This window comes from Lampetra planeri, chromosome 18 (assembly GCF_965212315.1).
Source record: "Lampetra planeri chromosome 18, kcLamPlan1.2.h2, whole genome shotgun sequence".
NCBI classification, from domain to species: domain Eukaryota; kingdom Metazoa; phylum Chordata; class Hyperoartia; order Petromyzontiformes; family Petromyzontidae; genus Lampetra; species Lampetra planeri.
Window position 1 is genome coordinate 5,900,363 of NC_136124.1, and position 21,829 is coordinate 5,922,191.

The 21,829-nt window shown below is 50.6% G+C and overlaps 1 long non-coding RNA gene across 1 annotated transcript in view; it reads left to right on the top strand.

The window, feature by feature from the left end:
* The window catches only part of LOC144723541 (uncharacterized), a 97,608-nt gene extending 79,391 nt beyond the window's left edge, over nucleotides 1–18,217 (top strand). The window contains exon 4 of the long non-coding RNA XR_013586214.1: nucleotides 16,839–18,217. This is a non-coding gene — a long non-coding RNA (uncharacterized LOC144723541). The remainder of the gene's footprint in view (nucleotides 1–16,838) is intronic.
* The last annotated feature ends 3,612 nt before the right edge of the window (nucleotides 18,218–21,829 follow it).

A 21,829-nucleotide genomic window follows, 5' to 3' on the forward strand; every position in this document is an offset into this window, starting at 1 on the left:
GAAAGCTAGAGTGGAATTCAAAATTCTATGAATTACCATCGTCATCATCCTTAACGAACGCTGTCTTGAAGAATCCACCGATGAACTAATGTTTTTTGCCGATGTTCGAAGCAGCGAAAGACGGGGCAAAGGCACAGACAGCATTGTTCCTCGTGGTCGGAGAGATGCTAGAAAAGAAGAGGCCTCGGCCGTCCCTGCGGTTGTTGTTGTTGTTAAAGCGGTGGACATCAAGTGGCGTGGACAGGACGCCTCGTTAGACAACAACTGGGGGTGCGGGGGGTCTAGAGTCGATGGACAAAGCTTAACCCCTGGGGAATGGAGGCCGAGGGGAGACAGCGAAAAAGTCGGGCAGCGGCGAGACGGCGCGAACGCATCTCCGAGGCCCACTCCGACAGCGGAGAAAAATTGAAGGAATTGAAGACGATGGCGGCGGGGCCTTTTGGCGGGCAGTAGGAAGTCACAGGCCGACATCAACAACTACAACAACTACAACATCTACAACATCTAAAACATCTACAACTACTACAACTACAACAACTACAACAACTACAACATCTACAACATCTACAACATCTACAACATCTACAACAACTACAACTACTACAACATCTAAAACATCTACAACTACTACAACTACTACAACTACAACAACTACAACATCTACAACATCTACAACTACTACAACATCTACAACTACAACATCTACAACATCTACAACTACTACAACTACAACATCTACAACTACTACAACTACTACAACTACAACATCTACATCTACTACAACTACTACAACTACAACATCTACAACTACTACAACTACTACAATGGTGCAGAGGTGGCGATTTAAAAACCTCGCAGTGAACACTCGGCGGGGGGGCGAGGAGGCGGGTGGTGGGGGCTGTGAGCACTTGGGGGGGGGAGAGGATGGGGGGGGGGGGCATTAGCAGGTGGCATCCGCGGTGAATTCGGCCAGCTCGTGTGTCGGCGCTGCGTGGATCGTGGCCTGACGACCTCGTGAGAGATTTGTTTCTAACAGGCAAGGCCCACTGAGCTATGCGGCTGTTTTTTCAGAATCGCGCTGGCCACAAATGAGAGCTCATCGAAGTGGCTTATCGCGTGGGAAACTACAGCAGCCAAATTGTGTTAACGCGTGTTTCTAAATATGGAAGGAAAACACCGGATGAGCCGGAGAAGAATCCACTCGACCTCGAGGAGAGAGAGAGAACACGCAAACTCCAAATGTGCAGGCGCCACGATCGGGATCGAACCCACGACCTCCTGTCTACCAGGCGAGGTCGTTAACATCTCGCCACGGTGGCGCCAACAGAGATGGCAACAGCTTGGGGAGGAGGTCTTCATCCAGCAGTGGGTAGATCGTGGCCGGTGATGGTGTTGATTTGGAGGTGGCATTGGGAGGAGGGGGTGGAGGTGGGTGGGACGCTCGCAGACTGACGGCTATGTCAGCAACCCTGCATCTCGCAACATTTGCGCCCGGGATCTTTTCTGCTGTTTTTTCTCTGTCAGCTCGCACTCAGAGCGATCCTGTTCATAACGTGTGCGGACGTATAATCCGGCGCTATTTTTACCAGGAGTCTAAAGCTTATATCTTTTTTTCTTTAAGTTGCTTAGTTTTGCTCAGTGGAGCAGGGATAATTCTAATTTCAACAAACGGGGAGAGACACTCCAGTGAGTGATTGATCATCCATCGCCTGGCTTCTTAACGTGAGTGATGACAAAGACAAAGATCCCCCGTATAGCCTTGAACAGACTTGTAGGGGCAAGTTGCTGTTAGTGAGTAGCACCTATGAAGGTCGGCACGGCACAACGCGGGGGTAGGTGGCCAGCACCACGCCCGGTCGCCAGGTACTCATTTTCCGCTGAGTCGACCTAGGGGAGGCCCAGGATCGTTTCACATAATCGTCACTCGTGTTGGCCGTAGCGCAGCGCGCTAACCGCTGCACTACCGCTCCCCTCATCACGTGAGTCATGAGAACAGCCGCTGACACGCACCCAAAATGCGTTTTTTGTATGATGGAAATATCTAAGATGCGAAGAAAACGTAGAGCCTGCTTGTCTTTATTGTAATTTATATTGTCCACAACGCCTCTGATGATTCTTTTCAATTGTGTTTTATTATTATATAATATTGCGTTGAACTAGGACCCCCATAGCCTAGAGAGAGGGAGAGAGGGTTTTTCATTGCCTGTAGGATCGGCAGTTCGCCAATCATTGCATCAATCAAAGCCTAACTGGCTGATGAGACCCTGTGTGTCAAAACCGCTCCAGAGTTTTCTTGTGTTGAAACAATTCTGCTGAAATCATGCACCCCCAGAAGGCAGCCGGTGTGGCTGATGGTATGTGTAAGAAATACTTTTATTTTGAGAAAATATTAATTTAAAATGTATAAAGCTACCTTAGACAAGCATTCGCATGGCGGGAAACGAATTATAGGTATGTGGAGCAGGCGTATTGTCTACTCATTTACCCGAAATTGCGGCCCAACTTGCGTGCGTGTGGTTATTTGTAACGTCTGTGCGTTCATCTGAATTATTTCATATTTTCGACAAGAGGTCGTGGGTTCGATCTCAACCTTGTGACACCTGCTGTATATTTGGAGTTTACATGCCTCGCTCCCTGTGGTCACGTGGATTTTCCCTCCGGTTATTCCCTCCACATAAAGAATCAATTCTAGATTTGAAGCTTTCGTGACTGCAAGGATTCATACTCTTAGGTGTTTTCGGTAAAGTCACGTAGGTAAAAATTTAAATTAATGAAGTAAAAATCACGACGTTTCGGAGGCAACACAAGCTTCCGTCTTCAGGTGGAACCGTCACAGCACGATTGCTGTATCAAGTAAGAGGATTACTTGATACTAACTTGATACAGCAATCGTGCTGTGACGATTCTACCTGAAGACGGAAGCTCGTGTTGCCTCCGAAACGTCGTGATTTTTATTTTACTTTTATTAATTTTAATTTTACTTTTTACCTACGTGACTTTACCGGAAAAACCTAAGAGTATTAAGAATCAATAGGCGTTTAGGGAATTTGTCTGCTATCAATTTCCGCGTGACGATAAGCCACTTCGTTGAGCGATCATTTGTGACTGCAGGTCACTTCTGAAGAAGAGCTATGTAGTGGGCCTTTACCTGGTAAAAAAATATATATAGTTTATAGTTTAGTTTCATTTCTCTAATCAACTCGCAACCCCTCCTTTGTAGAGTAGAGCTGGCATTTATTTTAAGCCTCTAACTTCCTGAGAGATGGGGGGAAAAAAACTGCCTAAACAAACTTTGCGGGTAATGAGGAATCCTCCGGCCGTGTGTTTGCGTAGGAATTCAAAATTCTTTTCCCTTCTCCAGGATACCGCTTGGAAACGAGACACGGCTCCTCGGCCTAAATGACCACCGCAAGTCGTTGGTGAGAGGTGGAATTGAACACAGAATGGTTATTACATATGGCAATAAATCCAACGTACTTTGTTCACCGCGCGTCCGTTGGTATTTGTGTGTGCGCGTGTGCGTTGTGGGGAGCGGCAGGGTAGCAGTTCGCGCACCGCGCTACGAACCTGGCAACCCGAGTTCGACTCCAGCTCACGGGCCAGCACCAGTGATGATTATTTGAACGGGTACTGGGCCTCCCCTAGGTCGACTCAGCCACGAATTAGGACTTGGTGCGGTGTGCAAACATCGGCGCAGGGGAAATAAATCACCCAAACGTGTGCCACAGTGCCGGCCTTCGTCGTAAGTGCAACTCACGAACAACACTTGCCCCAACAATCTGTCACAGTTTCGATTTAAAGCTTTCGTGACTGCAGGGATTCATCTTCTTGGTTCTTTCGGTAAAGTCACGTAGAATGAAAATAATAAAATAATAAAAATAAAACATAATAAAAGAATGCTCACGACGTTTATTGTATTATGTTTTATTTTTATTATTTTATTAGTTTCCTTCTACGTGACTTTACCGAAAGAACCAAGAAGATGAATCTGTCACAGGCTATACGGTGGTACATTTGCATTTGTGCATTCTGACCATCTTTATATTCTCTTCCTCGTAACGGATCGCTGTTGGAATAGAACTGCAAAGGGTGGGGGTCGGGGAGGGGGGGTTCTTTATGTTTGTTGCCAAGTGTCTAAAGAGGGGGAACTCTGCACCGACAAGGTGGAATTTCCTCCCAGTGTGAAAAGATTCCGGCGGCCGCTATGTAAACACGCGTCGTTGTAGTCGTCGTCGTCGTTCTATAGAAGCCTCTTGGCGAGACCTCCACGGACATTGTTCACCTTCCCATGTCGTCGAGCGGGGTCAGGGCATTGTCTGGTGACCACCATTGTCCTCTTCTACTCCCGGCGACTTAACCGCTTTGAATGGTGGCACGGGTGGTGCTTGCCAGGGCGTCGGGCACGCGGTGCGGGTGACGGCGATGGCGGAGCCAGGATTTTCAGGTGAGGAGGGGGGGGCAACCCCTCCAGCAATGAAAAATGATAGAGGAGTTGTTAGTAAGTAATGACTTGTTAGTAAGTGATGACTTGTCCCTTGTTCTTTATTCGACGCGTGTGCGGCGATGGCGCAGCCGTCGATCGAGGGTCGAATTCGAACCGCGTTGTGTGATCGGCATCGCGCTCGCTAGAGGTGTTTGCCTTCAGGGAAGTCGTGTACTCTATACGCAACTGTGCACAATTCTGAGTCACTTATAACTGCTTTGCCGTTATTTATTGCCTATTATGGACTCAGACTATTGTCCTATTTTCTCATAGAGTCCCTGGCACGAAATAATATGCTACACAGAGGCAGTGGGGGTCGCAAAATGCCGATTTATTACTAGTAAAACCCAAATGATCCGATCAAATATAGGGATTTCGATCGGATCATTGGGGGGGAAGGGGCACGTGCCACCCCACCCCCTCACCGCCCGCCGCCAAACTGCTGTGACGACGTCCACCAGAATGCACCGCGCGGCGTTGCTCGCTCCTGCAATCCATCTGTGCGGCGCACGGTGGTGGCGGTCGTGGTGAAAGGGGGTGGGGGTCCCAATTCTCCCAACGGAGAGAGAGGAGCAGCGCGCGCTCGCTCGCTCGCCCGAAATTATCGCGGCCGCCGATCGGCAGCTAAAATAAATGGACTTTTGAATTGCGAGTGGCGGCGCTAATGGAAAAAAAAGAGAGGGAGCGTTGAGCGAGAGAGAAAAGATGCGCCTATCTGCGTAATGCTGATAAAACAAAAAAATATATCGCGAGCCCGAGACGGCGGAGGAGGCTTCGGAGACGGCTCGTGACTTGGCGGGTGTCAAGCGAGGTTGGTGGGCTGGCGGGCGGGCGAGAATGGGAAAAAAAATTAAGAGAGCAAAAAAAATTATACCCCCTCCCCCAGCACCACCCACCACCACCGCCCGGTTTGTCCAATTATCATAAAACAGTTCTGTTGATAAAGGCTTAATTTCCCCCCCCCCACCCCGCTGCTGCCATTTAAATTGAAATTGCCTCTCAGTTTTTTTTTCGTGGGGGAGATGTGGAGGAGGAAGAGGGGGGGGGGGTCTCGGAGCCGTCGTCCGTGACAAACATTCCAGGCACTGCCACTGTGACGTCACAGCTGTTTGCCTCCAGAGTCGGGCTGTGTTTGACGAGGGGGGGGGGGGCAGAATGTAAATTTGATCAGAGGGGAGGGGACCACGAATTTACATATCAGCCTCAACTCACACAGCGAGGGCAAACATTCTGTTTATCTCCGGCACCTTTTTTTATTGCGGCGGGGAGGGGAGGGGGGTAATTCCATCCCGGGGTTATTTATTTATTTTTGGTGTTTTAAAATATTCTTTAAAAAAAAAAGAACCTCATGCATGCGGCCTTTTCGAGCTAAAATTCAAGATTACGAGGCCGGGCGAGCGCAAAATGTAACCATTTTCTCGCTCCGTAATATTTGGCAATGTCAAGTGATGTGCCTTCTTTTCCAAGGTCACTCAACTCACTCACCGCATGTTCGCTTGCTGGTTAAAAAAATGACGATTAATTGAATCGACCAAACGTGAGCGTGTAGAATCTGCACTGGGAAACCGTGCCAGCGTTCGTGCAAATAATATCGACGATTCGGCGTGTAATTGTTTTAATTATTCTAGACATGTTTCGTTTTTGTTGGGTGATGTACCGCAGTTATGTGTCAGCAACAGCGCGGCTCTTTAAGGGACAGCTTAGTGACCGTTATCCATTAAGCACCACCGTCTCGTATTCACCACAATGCACTGCGGCTCTTGATAGATTGAGCTGGGTTTTTTTATACCGATTCTGGAACTAAAACTATTTATCTTTTGTTATTTTGGTTTGCCGACCCCCTGGGCATGAGAGGTAAAGGCGCCGCTCCGCAATTGCCTGCTAAAGCCTCTGCTGGAGGAATGGTCTGCGCTAGAGGGAGCTCCAGAGAGCACCACTCGAGAGGCTGTTTTTGGGGCCTGTGCTTTCAAGATTTACCAGATGTCTTGGAATTCTGAATTAAAATGTACCTGAAAATGCTATTCTTAATAAGAATGGTCGGCTGTTTAAAGTTTGAAGAATACATTTAATACAATGACGTTCCTTTTTTAAATTTTAGATTGGATTAAGCTAATCCAATTAAAGATTATTATTCTGAAACCATTTCCCCAGTACAACAAATACATTTTTTTAAAGTACAATCATTTTAAATTTTCTAGATGGTTTTGTTTTCTATTATTATTCACGGAATAATAATAGAAAACGTACGCATAACAGTTCAATATCCAAGCAGGTGCCCTACCAAGGTGAAAAAAATTTGAAATCCCATACTTTTCAACAGCACCAACTTCAACTTAATATTGTAAGTCATGCAACGCCTTCCCACAAATCAGTTAAAATGCGGGTACCGAGTCGATTATTACATCGCAAAATCTGTGACAGATGCCGGCGGCTTGGGAAGGCCCTCATCCACCAGTGGATAGATCATGGCTGATGATGATGATGACGGCGACGATGACTTCCCCAATTCACTTCTACGCCAATGCCCGAAACCGCTACAATCAACGTCTGTGGTCATTGTATGTCTTTGACTCTTTGTGGTTTGAGGTGCAAGCATTGGGCAATTGTCACCAGCAACCGTAACCATCAACAAATTTACAACGACCAACTCTGGCACCCTGTACGACGACAGTGACACAGTTGTGTGCGCTATTTAGAACACAATTGAATATGTGGCGTCAATGGTAACCGGTGATGCCTTTCGGTGTCAGAGCAATGTGCGATTCCACGTGGATATTCAAATATATTTTCCCCCGTGGAAGCAATATTCAGAAACATTGGTTCCCCTTCACAATATTTACGTAACAATATTTTTAGTTTTATATATATGTATACCAAATTACTTTTGCTCTGCGTATGAGTCTATAGCCATGCATTTCAAATTACAAGATTAACTTTCCGAACCACTTTCCAAAGGTGTTTGTGAAAAAGTTGCTAAGTTTAATGCCATTACCGGGTAACTTTTTTCAAAGCGTCGTTTGTTTTGATCGTAACTTTGTTCCAACAAGTGCAGTAACCCCACTGAGAGTCCGAACCCTAACTCCTATAACGCCCTCCTCACCTGAACTCATAACCGAAACTCCGAAACCCAAACAGAAATTCCTCAGCTGAACTCATAACCCTTAAAACCGAACCAAAACTCACAACCCAAACGCCTAGCCCCTAACCCTACCGCGAGGTTACAGATTAGGTGGAACCCATCTACGCCGATGGACTATTGCCTCTTTGTGCTTCAAGGTAGACCCCCCTGTATACCCGGGCGAGCCAGTGAACATCTCGCCACCGCGGCGCCCCCACTCAGCCCACAAGACCCACTCCACGCGCTGAGCCAGGCCACGGCACTCCACGCCGCCGCTGCCGCCGCGACCACGAGGCCGAAGATGCGGCTGCCTCCGAGCGGCATCGCCCCCTCTACGCTCGCTGACCCCTGCACGGCGCGGAGTCCACACCCTCCCCCCCCACCACCCACCCACAACCCACCCGTGGTGGAGGGTGGGGGCTGAAGTGGCCCCTCTCGATGGGGGGGGGGCCCTAACGACGTGGCCACTTGGCAGTGAACAAGGGTAATTAACAACCGCGCAGAGGGCCCTTTCAGCTCGGGCGAGACGCAACTGCCGCTGGATCAAGTGGCCCCCACTGGCCGCTGCCCCGACGATGGACGTCTTTTGAGGCCCGGTAAAATAATAAATAAATATATTATGTTTTTTTCTTTTGTAAAAGCTGACTCTGTGGGTACAGGTCACAAACAATGTTGCAAGGCACGGCAAGGGTAAAGGTGCAGCCCTGCTCATTGTTTGCTCGCGCCGCTGCTGGCGGATGGCCCCCAGAATACCCTCCACTCGAGAGGGAGCGCTCTAGAGGGGGCTCCCTCGAGAGCGGAGGGTACTTTGGCCTACTCTTTCACCCTGGCTGGAAGATGTGGGCGTAGCCACAGCTTTGACCGACCCTCACGCCGCTAGCCAATCGCTTGTGACGCAACCCATTTTATTATCACGTGGCGGGAGTTCGTGGCGATCGTGGCGGTCGCATGGCTCATGCTCCACCACGCTGATCAGTGCGGGTTGGTTGCCGAGATCGAGCACACCACGTGGAGCTTGGGACGTCGTCGGCCACAGAACCCCGCGTGCTGTGAATGAGCCACGGCTCAACGTCAGCGGCGTGGTTAATATCTGAACCGTTCCTGGACCCCTTCCGCCAGCCTGCGACGAGCCAACGTGGATGAAGCGTGATGCTCGAAAAACCCCTCACGACCAACGCGGCGTTTGGGAGCAGCGGCGTAGCTACCCAGCGCGCAGGCGGTGCAACTGCGCCGTGGTTCCCGGGACGGAGGGGCCCCAAGCGCTGGCTACAGAGAGGGGTGGTTCGCGCATTTAATTCGTTGCATGAGTGCCCATGCCACCGACCACGCAACGCCACTGGTTTGGAGGCTTTCATCCAGCAGTGGATTGACGAAGGGTCTGGGACATGGTGGCGTGCTGTAACGCACCAAGGCACAGAGTGGAGAGCGCCGTGTTGGCTGCTTTGGGGACGCGCGCTAGTTGATCTCCACGTTTGTCGACTCGTCGCCCAACGTGCGCGGCCACGACCTACGTTTGATCTTGGAAGCTAAGCAGGCTTGAGCTTGGTTAACACTTGGATGGGTGGCTGCCCGGGCTTGCCAGGTGTCGTAGGCGTGGGAGAGAGGTGGACACGAGGTATGCGTGGGCAGGAGTTGGCGGTGCTGAGTGTCCGCTGCTTTTGGGCCGCCGTTGACAAACCTCAGCGAAACTTGGCACAGCGAGCGGGCCTCGTGCCGCTTTATGGAGCACTCACGAAGGCAGTGGGTGTGGAGTGGTGGTGGTTGGGGTAGTGGTGGCTGCGGGGGTGGCGGGGGGGGGTTCGGGATATGCCTCCGCAACTCGAGGCACGCAGCAGAAGAGAGGGTAAAAAGCCACGGGCCGAGCCTAAAAAGCCACTGTGCTCAAGGCGATAGTTGATCATCTTAAGTGCAAGGGGGCTGAGGCTCCAGGCGGTCCCGGAGGGCTGCTGGGCGAGACGACGTTGGCGACGACGCGCGCCCCCCCACCCACCCACCCATCGGGGGCATCTCCTCGCTCAGATCATAATCAGCGGCGCTGTCAGCACCTCTGCCACGCCACTTTGCGAGCCTTCACAATACTACTCGCAACCGCAGCCTACTCGGCCCTGCACAGATAACGCAGGCAGGGTCTATGCCAAACTGCAGTCCGCGCCACTGCCGCCACCACGAGGCGCGCTGCGTCTCTCCGCGTTCACCCAAAATTTGCGTCTCCCGCGTTGAAATACAAATGAACTCGTTCCGCGCCGCGCGCACCCGATGATTGTGAAACACGTCGCACGCGACGGCAATCGACGCTGCTGTCTGCTGTTAATAGCCGATTCAAATTAAGATCGAGATCTCAATGCGTGTGCGCGCGCGCCCGTGTGTGAGTGTGTGTGCGCGCGTGTGGGGAGCGGTAGTGTAGTGGTTAGCGCGCTACGCTATGATCCTGGCGACCCGGGTTCGATTCCCGCTCACGGCCAACACCAGTGACGATTATCTGAACCGGTCCTGGGCCTCCCCTAGGTCGACTCAGCCTTAAATGAGTACCTGGTGCGGTGTGTAAATATCGCTACTGGGGAGACAAAGGCGGTCGGGCGTGGTGCTGGCCACCCACCCCCTCGTGTACCGTTCCGGCCTTCATAGGTGCTCGCTAACAGCACTTGCCCCTACAGTCTGTTAAGGCTATACGGGGGATCTTTGTCTTTGTGCGCGCGTGTGTGCGTGTGTGCGCGCGCGTTCCACGTTTGACGCAGACAGCGTGAATTGCTTAGCGCGTGCGACGTGTTTAACAAATCATCGGTTGCGTGCAGCACGGAACGAGTTGAATTGAATGGAGAGAAGCGCCGAGGAATGGAGTCGTCGAAACCGCGCACTATGGAAAGAATGAATAACCTTTCTTGCCGAGGCTAGCGGAGAGAAGTAAAAAAATAAATGTGCCATTATTATTTATGTAACCCAAGCCGATGCCATGACGTGCAACTGTATCTTTCTGAGAACCAGTCATAATGATTTTGATCTTAGAGAACCTATCTGCCTCTTTATCTGTTGCTAAATAAAAACAGGCGGCTCCCTGTCACAGGGACCCAGAGTCGCTCCGAGTGGGAAACGATTTGAGACCGAACACCCGCAGTGTTTTTTGGATTGGATATGACAAAAAAAATCGTTGATGGACGTTTCGGCTGAATCGTCATCATAATCATAATCATTTACATTCGTAAGGCGCATTTCCATCCGTAGATTCCAATGCGCCACCGTGTATGGACAGCAGGCCTCCCCACATCGTGTGAGTGGTGGTGGTGGTGATTATTGAGCCATACTTCACCACGCCGGTCATAGCATACAAATGACGGTGTGGGGTAAAGACGTGGGGAGCACAGAAGTACAATACAACCAATGATTTGGCCGCACTGCCTTGTGCTGCTCCCCATGGCAGCCTGTTGTGCATGCATCCGGACAAGATCAGGCCCCTTCCCGGGACAACTTGCGTCTGCGACGCAGCCGCCGTCGCGGAATGATGAACACAATCACAGTCCACGCATTAACAACCTGAGCCCCGCCAATGTAAACGCGACACAGATTGTAAACTTAATAAACATGCAAAAAAAATTGACTCAAAATAACAAACAAACAAAAACGTCAAAGGGAAATAAAAGCGGGCTAATGTATCGTGCCAGAGAGCTGGAGGAGCTTTGACAAAAAAAAAAAAACTATCGGCCCCGTTCCCAAAGCGTTCTGTCAGTAAACTCCCTCGCCCGCCCGCCAGCCAAGTCTCCTTCAGCTGCCGCGACCGCCCGGTGATTGGTGAGGGGCCTCCCCGCTAATTCACGGGTCACGACTCACGGCGACGGAGGAATTCCTCGCTCCGTGCCGCCACCCCGGCCGATGCCGCCGCCGCCGCCGCCGTCGCAAGGGATCTGTCGTCGGGCTGGCAATCATCGCGCCAGCATCGCGGGTTCGGGGCTGCCTCTCTCCATCCCTCTCTCTTTCTTTCTCTCCCCCCCTTCTCTCTCCTCTCTCTCTCTCTCTCTCCATCCCTCTATCTTTCTCCCCCCCCTCTCTCTCCCCCCTCTCTCTCCATCCCTCTCTCTTTCTCTCCCCCCTCTCTCTCCCCCCTCTCTCTCCCACCTCTCTCTCCATCCCTCTCTCTTTCTCTCCCCCCTCTCTCTCCCCCCCCCCCCCCCTCTCTCTCTCCATCCCTCTCTCTTTTTTTGACGATCAGATGAAACAAGAAGATGCTAGTCGGCACTTTGCGTCGTTCATCATGTGTTTTTTTTTCCCATTGCTTTGCTTTATATGCCCCTCCCCATTTTAAATGAAATATTTTACATATTTTCCCATTGTGAAACAAAATCAATCTGTGCAACTTTCTTCGTAGACACAAACATCAACACGAAGAAGCAGCCTCTGCTCCTCCTCCTTACCCCTTCCCTATCTCTCTACCCCCCCCCCCTCTCTACCCCTCTCTCTCCATCCCTCTCTCTTTCTCCCCCTCTCCCTTCCCTCTCTACCCCCCTCCCTTCTATCACTGTCACGCCGCCACTCTCCATTGCTCTGTGGATGCTCCCCACCTACGCCTGTGCGCTCCAAACCTTTTACTTTATGCTTGACGCGAGGACATGATTTATTAAACTCGCTCTCCTCCTCCTCAATCCTTCCTTCCTCGTCCTCCTCGTGGCTTCTGCCCGAGCGTGACAGCGCCGTCTTAAAGGTCTTGGCTGTGTGGCTCCTCGGGGAGAAGCACTCACGAGTCAGCTGCTGCTCGGGTTCGGTGTCCACTTCGGCGTTGATCTTCGTGTTCTTCAGCCAGCAAGGCAGCAAATGCCGTGCTGGCTGATGAAGCCACACGATCGGGGCTTGGCGTTTCGATGAAAGTCGATACGTGCGTCGGATCGCGTGTGTGTGTGTGTGTGATTACCGTATTCTCCTGATGGAGGGGATTACACATTTACCGTGTTTTTCATTTTTACTTTTTAAATTTTTTGTTACGAATTATCTATCCAGGAGAGCCACACTGAGTCGTGGGTGGTTTAGATTAAGATTGTTTTTCAGCCAATTAATGATAAATTTGCGTGAATTATACACGCGAGAGGAGGAAAGCGGAGCACCCGTATAAAAACCCCTCGCGTGCAAGGGGGCAACGCTCTATCCCCGTAGGGATGGCGATTAGTCTATTGCCCCTACTGACTTCTCCTGGCGAGCCACGGCAGGGCACCTTCTCGACGCCCATCTGTACGGCGCTCTACCAACCCATCTCCTCCACAGCGATGCGTTACAGAATCCGAATATTGATTTAGTCTGGAGGAATCCGATGAGCTATGAAGCTCTTTTTCACAGATGTCCAGCAGGGGCGGGTCACAAAGTTACAGGACGTGTCGTCACGTGATGCAGATAATATGCAAATAATATGGTAATGTTAATATAGTATTTTCAGCCCTTGCTAATTCCACTGATTCTGCTTCCTGCACAAACCCCGCAGTGCAACAATCAACCTTGCACCTGTAAATTAACGAATTTAATTGTTCCATCTCCTCTGCACACGTCCTCCCGAACACGTCCGATTTTCACAATAATTAAACATTTACAGCCCCTTTTGTCAAACCATTGCTGTATGAAGGCCTCGATTATGGGAGGCGGTGGGGGGCGGGGTTGACCATACTTCACCACGCTGGTCAGTGAGGTTTTGGTGACGGCTGGTCTGTGGAGGTGGTTGATGTTTCGGTTCGGATGTTAGCCCTGGCTGGGAAGACGTAAGTTGAAAGCCGCTGTTTTCGTAGCTCAAGTTACAAACCGCTGCAACACGACTCTCCAAACAGCCCTGGGGAGAATTATAATGACACATACAGTACAGTACAGTCGTTTAATATTTGCCAAGATATTTCGCAGTTGTGTGAAAAAAATTGTCTAATTTAAATGAAAACAAATTAAAGGGGAAATGGGATCTCATTGTGTCTGTGCAAACAATGGGTGGGTTGTGTGATCGCGTTGGCTAAAGCGTGTTACCAGGCATGACCCGGGCAAGTTCGAATGAAATGGGGGACTTTACTCTGCGTCGCCACGTGTCAAATATCCTTCGCTTGCGTCTTGTAACATTGATAATACCACCGCAATATGCATGGTATTTATAATGACAGGATTTTGCTTTATTAACCACTAGCCGTTATAAAAAATAAATGTCCACCTTTTAATAGAATAAACTTCTATTGTGCAATGGGCAGTCCCGCTCCTTAACCTCCTTCCGTTCATCTCCTCTCCATCCCCCCTTCCATTCCCTCCCTTCTCCCCTCCACTCCTTCCGGTCCCTCCCCTGTGGTCCTTTCGCGACCCACTCAATTCCTCAATGCCTCGTAACACTGCCCCAGCCAAATACACCATTCCATTCTGTGTCACCGTTTCGTAAGCTATGTCAAGAGAGCACATTGGCTGAAGGTGCTCTATATATAAATATACAATTAGATTCGATTTGCAAGTGAAAGGGCAACAAAGCAAAGCGCCTAACAAAGATCGATGGATTGTATTTATTTCAGCAGGAGGAGGGCCCAAAATGAGCCGTTATGTATGTAAGTTGAACTTCTTTCGCACCGCACGTAGTTCGGCTCTATTACATGGGCGTCTTGCTGCTGGTGCGGGCGCAGATGATTGCCACACGGTAAAAAATGTTGGTTACTCGCAATCGTGGTCGCGTCGGTCGCGATACAAAGCGGCAAGAATCGGTGCGCGCTGCACACGTTACAAACAACAAGACGCTTTGATGGTGGGGGGCTGGCGGGGGGTGGTGGTGTTGTTGTTGTTGTTGTTACGAAGTGCGCACTCCAATGCTGCGCGTGACACGTGCTTCAGACACAGCGGTGGTTAACCACCGCAACAAGAACGGGTGAGAATACACCGCAACGGTGAAAAGTTTGCGCAAAGAAGCGTGGAGAGATGCGTGCGCGGAATCGCATTCAAGCGACAGCGAGGGCAGCGCGTGGATCGGAGAAACACACGCAGGTGCAAGACGCAAATTGAAGCGGCTAAGAAGAAAATTATGTTGGCTCTGGCAGGACGCGTCGCTGGAAAGGAGAGTCAAGCATGATGACGAAGAGGTGCTGCCAAGGAATGGAATTAATCCGAGAGGACCTCCGCCGTGAGAGATGGAGCGATTAAAATTAGCTTGTGTGCAGGTGCTGAGCAGGATGGGTGCCGGCGGCTGCTGCTGATGGAGTCGTTGATCCAGCAGCGGATTGATCCTGGCTGCTGATGACGGACAAAGTTCAAGAGGCACAAAAATGTGTGTCTTTTGAAGCCGCGTGTTACTTACGGGGAGATCAGGACTCGGATCAAAGGCAACAACGTCTCAAGCAATTCAAAGAGTTTGGAACGCTTCGGACATGTTTCATCTACGGCTGGGTGGACGACTATAAAGGCCACCACCACCACCACCGCCTCTCGCGATCGCGCGATGCCACAATCAATCCAACCGGACATCTCTGAAATAGAGCTTCGTGGCTCATCGGATTTCTCCAGTCTAAGAAAATGTTCTCATTTTGACTCGAGCAAGCGCCTCTCCACAGGAGCCGATTGAGACGTGTGTTGTCCAAGCTGATAATTATCTGCAGGTGGAAGCCCTGTAAAGGGTTGTGACTATTGCAACGGGGCCCTGCCTGGTGCATTTAGTAAACGTCAATGTCCTAAGTCTACTGCGTGTGTGGGGGGGGGGTTGAGTTGGGGAGCGGTGGCGCAGTGGTTAGCGAACTGAGCTACGAACTTGACGACCTGAGTTTGATTTCAGCTCACGGTCACCGACACCAGTGACGATTATCTGAATCGGTCCTGGGCCTCCCCTAGATCGACTCAGCCGCAAATGAGTGGTGCAATGTGTAAACGTCCCCACTGGGGAGACAAAGACGGCCGGGTGTGATGCTGGCCACTCACCCCCTCGTGTGCCGTTCCGGCCTTCATAGGTGCTGCTCGTTAACAGCACTTGCCCCTACAGTTTGTTAAGGCTATGCGGGACATCAGTGTCTTTGTCTTAGGGAATATAGTTCAAGTGCCTGTGTATGCAACAGTGAGGATCAATCAAAGTCAACAAATACCATCAACCTACTTTCTGCACTGCCTCATACGGGCACCGTACTGTCAACAGCCCCGTCAACAGCCCCGCCTGGAAACACATTCCTGCGGAGGGAGCTGGTAGGAACGTTGGGTTGCTCGGTCAATGGCCAGGGTCAACGGCGGCGTGGTGTATTCCGCAAATATGCCCGACTGTGAGGGCGGGCACAAGCCGGCGTGAGTAGGGTAAACGTTGAGTTTTATAAGGGCACCACGGGGTGACCAGCCCCTCCCCACCCAGCCCCACCCCTCCACCCCCCACCCAGCCCCACCCTCCCCACCCAGCCCCTCCCCACCCTCCCCACCCTCCCCTCCCCACCCAGCCCCTCCCCACCCTCCCCTCCCCACCCAGCCCCTCCCCACCTTCCCCTCTCCACCCAGCCGCACCCCTCCCATTTTTGGATGCACGACAGACGGACGGACACAATAATCCCCTGTGGGCTGGTGGAACCAGGAGGTTCTTACCAGCATAACTATAAAACAAAGGGGGTGTGCACCAGCCACAAAGACACAACTCCCCCTGATAGTCTTCGCCAGACTGTTGGGGCAAGTGCTGTTAGCGAGTAGCACCTATGAAGGTCGGTACGGCACACGAGTGGGAGGTGGGTGGTCAGCACAACGCGCGGCCGCCTTTGTCTCCCCAGTGCTGATGTTTACACATTGCACCAGGTACTCATTTGAGGCTGAGTCGATCTAGGGGGGGGGAGCTCCACCACCACCAGTAACCACCACTGCCACAGAGCCATTGTCTGTAAATTCATTTTGTCACTTTACACGCTTTTATTTAGCTCACTCCGTCTGTTGTTGTCGTATCCTCAAATCGTGTAACTCAATTTTAACCCACTTCCCAATGTCGTGTCGACTGCAAAACTTGGTTTACGTGTGTCATACTGGTGACAATACTATATTCTAGCATTTAATTTTTTTTAAACGATCTTTTTTTATGTTATGTTTCGGCTTGGGTCTAATTGTCCACGCTCAACTGACGTTGGCTATAAATCGCCAAGGCCCCTTACGTTATGGCAAGCCTCGGGGCCACTTCTTGGAGTCGTGGAGTTCTTCCATTACTAGCACGGTACAATTCATTAAAGCGTGTTTTTTTTTAAGTTTGTTTTTAAATATTACTTATTCTCTCTCTTTTAATTTTGGTGTTCCCGTTTGTGACAGGTGCCAGACATCCATAAAGTCTACAAGCACGGGCTGGGCGCGATGCTGCATCAACACGGACGCGGTGTGTGAGCGTCTGGGGCTGCAAGTCTTGTGCCCAGGGGCGTGCTCGCCCACTTCGGGACGGCGTGCCAATGCGCGCCTCTACAATAATATCCTTTTGGGCGGAACAAAAGGCTGCATTGTTGCGGAGGGGGCGTGAAAAGTCCGTTAGCGATATCCCCTCTGCACCCCGTGCCATGTGCTGCCTTATAAGACGTATCTGTCCTTTTTACACTCTGTACAAAAAATTTATATGTAAATAATATTTTTCAACGCTTTGGCAAGACACTGCTGGATGAAGGCCTCTCCACGGCGCGTCGGTCATGATGGGAAGGGGGGGGGGGTGCTTGACCATACTTCACCCACTACGTGTTCACATATTCACTCGCCACTGATGCTATCCGTGACCGGGAATCGGGTCAACACCTTCATTTGATGACTTCTGTCAATCTGACGTTGCGTGAGGGCCTCCCCATGCTGGCAGATCACATGACATTCAATGTGATTGAGATGATTTAGAGTATTCGGCTGCTGTAAATAGTCCACGTGACAAGCCACTTTGTGGCGCTGTCGTGTGTGGCCAGGTCGCTTCTGAAAAAGAGCTGCATAGTTCGGTGAGCTTTACCTGGTAAAATATAAATAGTTTCATTTTAGTTTTGTGATTTGTTTCCCTTTCGTATACTTTGCACTCCGTGTTTGTTTTTTTTATTGTTTATTGATGTTGTAACTTTCTGACCCGCCCCGACTGGACATCTGTGAAAAAGAGCTGTATATCTCATCGCATTCCTCCTGCATGAATACAGATTCTGAGTTTACTTTACGACTTGTGGCTATGAGTCACGTGCCATCCATGTCGTAACCCATCCGAACCCGGTGCTGGCTTTGGAAAACCCGCTTAAACTACTGAAAAAACTTAATCTTTTTTTTTACCAGGTAAGGCCCATTGAGCTGTGTAGCTCTTTATCAGAAGTGACCGGCCCACACATGATAGCTCAACGAAGTGGCTTATCACGTGGAAATGTATAGCAGCCAAATACTCTAAATGCACGTTGATTCTAAATGTGGAGGGAAAAAAACCAGTGGATCCGGTGAAAAAATCCACACGACCGCGGGGAGAATAAAACACGAAAACTCCAAATATACAGCAGGCGTGATGGTTTGGATCGAACCCACGACCTCCTGCAAACCAGGCGAGGTAGTTAACATCTCCGAGCCGCCGTGGCACCCTTAGGATGTCTGACGTCTGTTTGCGCAGGTTCGGGGGTTGCGTTCCGGGTGACAAGGGTGAGAGTGAGAGAGGCAGGTGTGACCCGCAATTATAATTTCGCGACAGACGTTGCTGGGGTGCAGGGGGGGGGGCAGGGGAGGGGGCTTGCGATTTTCGTGCAGAATGAAGTAAAGCGGGAGAAGGGAGATGTTAGAGCGTGCGCCGCCGCCGCGTGTGTTTTGCAATCGGGTTCGGGTTTTTTTTTGGGGGGGGGGGGTGGGGAGGGTTTACAGCCGCCGGGTGGAATAGTGACAGGGCCAATAAAGAGGTAAATCATTGAATGATTGGAGAGTTACTGCTGGGAAACTTGGTGAGCTTTCAAGTGCCTAAAATCTGAGACTCCCCAAGAGGTGAGAGACCAGGGTTGCCACCTCTATGAAGTACAAAATAACAACCCGCCCCCCCCCCCCAAAAAAAAAAAAGCAGGACATGTCCACGGAATAATAATAAGAGGAAGAAGAATCATCTCACAACAACATCTCGCAATACGAGAACTCCTCCAGGCAGCGTTGTCTTGAGTGGTGGATTGTTACTCAACTGCCAACATCCTGGGAAAACCAGCACAGGTGGCAACTCCAGAATTCTTCATCGCAATGTGCGTGCGGTGCTTTGTTGAACTTATTTCGTACCGTGCGTAGGCAGCCGTGCTAATCGGGGAGTGCATTCGAGAGGTAGTCCGGTTGGGCCAGAGGTCGGAGCGATGTGCTTACTGGGTTGGCATCGAGGTTTCAACCGCCCAGATGCGATTACACCTGGGGCTGCGATTAAACCTGGGTCCTGTGGAGTTGTGAGTTGATGGTATCAGCCCGGTCACTGGTGAACTACATCGAGATCCACAGACTCGCGTACAGACAAATAGACTCACACAGAGACGCATAGACTCACGTAGACTGGGGCTGTGATTAAACTTGGGTTCTGTGGAGTTGAGAGTTGATGGTTTCAGCCCGGTCACCAATGACTGCGCACACACACACACACAACAAAAACAACAATACAATCGTAGTCCGATGAGCAGGTTGCAAAGGACAACGCTAGACGAGAAGCATGCGGCGTGCGAGAGCGTTCCAGACTGTTCCCGCTGCTCAAAACGAAACACGGTCGCAGCTGTCTCTGGCGACAAGCGATCCGATTTGGTCACTTCGTGTCGCGGCGCAGGGCGTCGACTGCACGGTCGTTCGTGACACCTGCGGGAGGGGTGGGTGGGTGGGTGGCTGGGGAGGGGGAACGACTGAGCAACCAAAAACACAAAAACGGCACAAGCAAGCGTGACGCTACTCCGAGCCTGACCTGCCCCTGCCCAGCCCAGCGACTTCATTGACCCCCAGTCCCCCCCCACCCCCCACCGCAATTTGCGCAGGTGTTGAGTTGTCGTCTGACGGCCGGCAACATTATCCGTGTGTCGTGAGCGGTGGCACGGCGGTTATAGCGCGCACTCACCGCAATGGCTCGCCATGTTACGGCGCAATACAAGTGGTGTTTGTTGTTGTTGGTGTTGTTGGTCTTGTTGGTGTTGTTGCGTGACGAAAGTTGGCAAGGCCGACTTTCGGTTCGCGCTCACGGGCAATGGTCGTGAGTGCGAATATTTACGGAGGTTCTGGGCCTACCCCTCGGGTCGACGCAGACTCACCTGAGTAACCTCCTGCGGTGCGTAATCATCGGCCACGAGGAAGACAAAGGCGGCCGGGCGTGGCTCTATCCACAACCACCGCGTCGCGTGTGCCGTGCCGGCCTTCACATGTGGCTACTCGCTAACGGCACTTTGTCCCGACAGCAGCCCGTGTAGGCTGTATAGCAGTGGTGCTGCTAGCCCATGGGGGTGCGCTAAGAACACTTTCATTCTGTTCCTTTAGGGGCTGGGGGTTACACTCCGAGTAAGGCGATACGCACCAGAGAGAGAGAGAGATGTAGTGAGATAAGAGATTTAGAGACACTAATACATGTGACAAGACGAGTGAAGAGAGGTGCAGAGAGAGACGACAGAGACTCATGTCCACCTTATTACGTTAATTGTTTTGCTATGTTTTATCGGATTTGAATTTATAAAAAAAAATTACGTCCCCCTGTACATTATGCAGTCGTCCTTCTTAACATTCTTCTGTTCCTCGTTTGAAGCCTCGCCTCTTCTCTGTTGTCCATCCTCTTCCCTCCCCTCGACCCTCCACTCCTTCCCGTCCCTCCCCTAAAGCCCTTTCACGATCACCAAGTGACTACTCTATCGCTGCCATCCATTCCTCAATACCTTGATAGCACTGCCCTAGTCAACTACACCATTCCATTCCGTGTCACTGCTTTGTAAGCTGTGTCATATAGAGCGCCTTTAGCGATTTGAATACGATTATATATTTTGATGCAACCCATGTGTTTCAGTAATCCGGGACCCATTGCTCTGCTTGGGACCCTGTGCTTTTTTGCTTGGGTTGCTTGCGCAATTCGCCACCACTGCAATGCGTGGCATCTTTGTCTCGATGTTTGTTTTAAAGGTAACTGAACGTTTTGCCCCAGAGCAGTGTGGACACTTACAATGAAGTAAAATCGAGAGGAATGGAAAACGCGTGGCAGTGTTTGTATTCAGGAACTTTACTACACAATGGGGCTAAGTTAGTGATAATTAATAATTAACTTTAACTTCGACAAATACAATTTAGTTTTATAGTTTACGCACACATCAGGGTATCTATCTCTCTCGAGACAGAACGCATGAGTTAGAGTGAAGTTGAGTGGGTTCGCGATGGGCAGACAAAGACAAAGATACCCCCCCATATAGGCTTCAACAGACTGTTGGGGCAAGTGCGGTTAGCGAGCACCTATTAAGGCCGGCACGGCACACGAAGGGGTGGGTGGCCAACACCACGCCCGGCCGCCTTTGTCTCCCCAGTTGCAATGTTTACACATCACACCAGGCACTCATTTGAGGCTGGGTGATGGGCAGACACACGCGCGTACATATACACAATTTGATATTACCAAATTAATTGTAAGCTAAGCAGGTTATTTCAGCCTGGATAGTGTTGGATTACTGCCGCCATGTACACACATGTTTGATATACGCTGCGCGGCTACGTGGACTATCGGTGGGCAGTCCAGTGGACTCAAATTGTTGTACTCTACTTGTACGCTCCCATGTGTATGCTTTTCACCTTCACCAAGAGGTGGTGAAGTCTGGTTGAACAGCCATCCACGATTTGCAACAGCGTGAGGAGGCCCTCATCCAGCAGTGGATTGACAAAACAGCTGTTCATTGTACCAAACATCAGAGAGTTCTGGTGCGTGGAGAAGTCAATGTTGAACAGATTTCAATTTGCATCAGAAGGCTGCGTTTGTGATGGTAATTGTATTATTTATTTTCAACAATAGTTATCATTATTATTAATCCCCTTGTGTACCCAGGAGAGCCTCACTGAGCCTCACGACTTCATTTCAGGAGGAGCCTCTCACGTTTCCGCAGGAGGTGGGGGGGGCGATAATTGCAACGCAGATTCCAAACGCGTAAATCTGTAGCTAATCTCACTAACTTGGTTCTTTCAGTAATTATTTTATTATTTCCCTTCTACGTGACTTTACCGAAAGAACCAAGAAGATGAATCCCTGCAGTCACGAAAGCTTTACATCGAAATTTAATCTCACTAAGTTAGACCAACGTTGCCGGCCACACGCACATCACGATCTAAATATTTTATTCTGT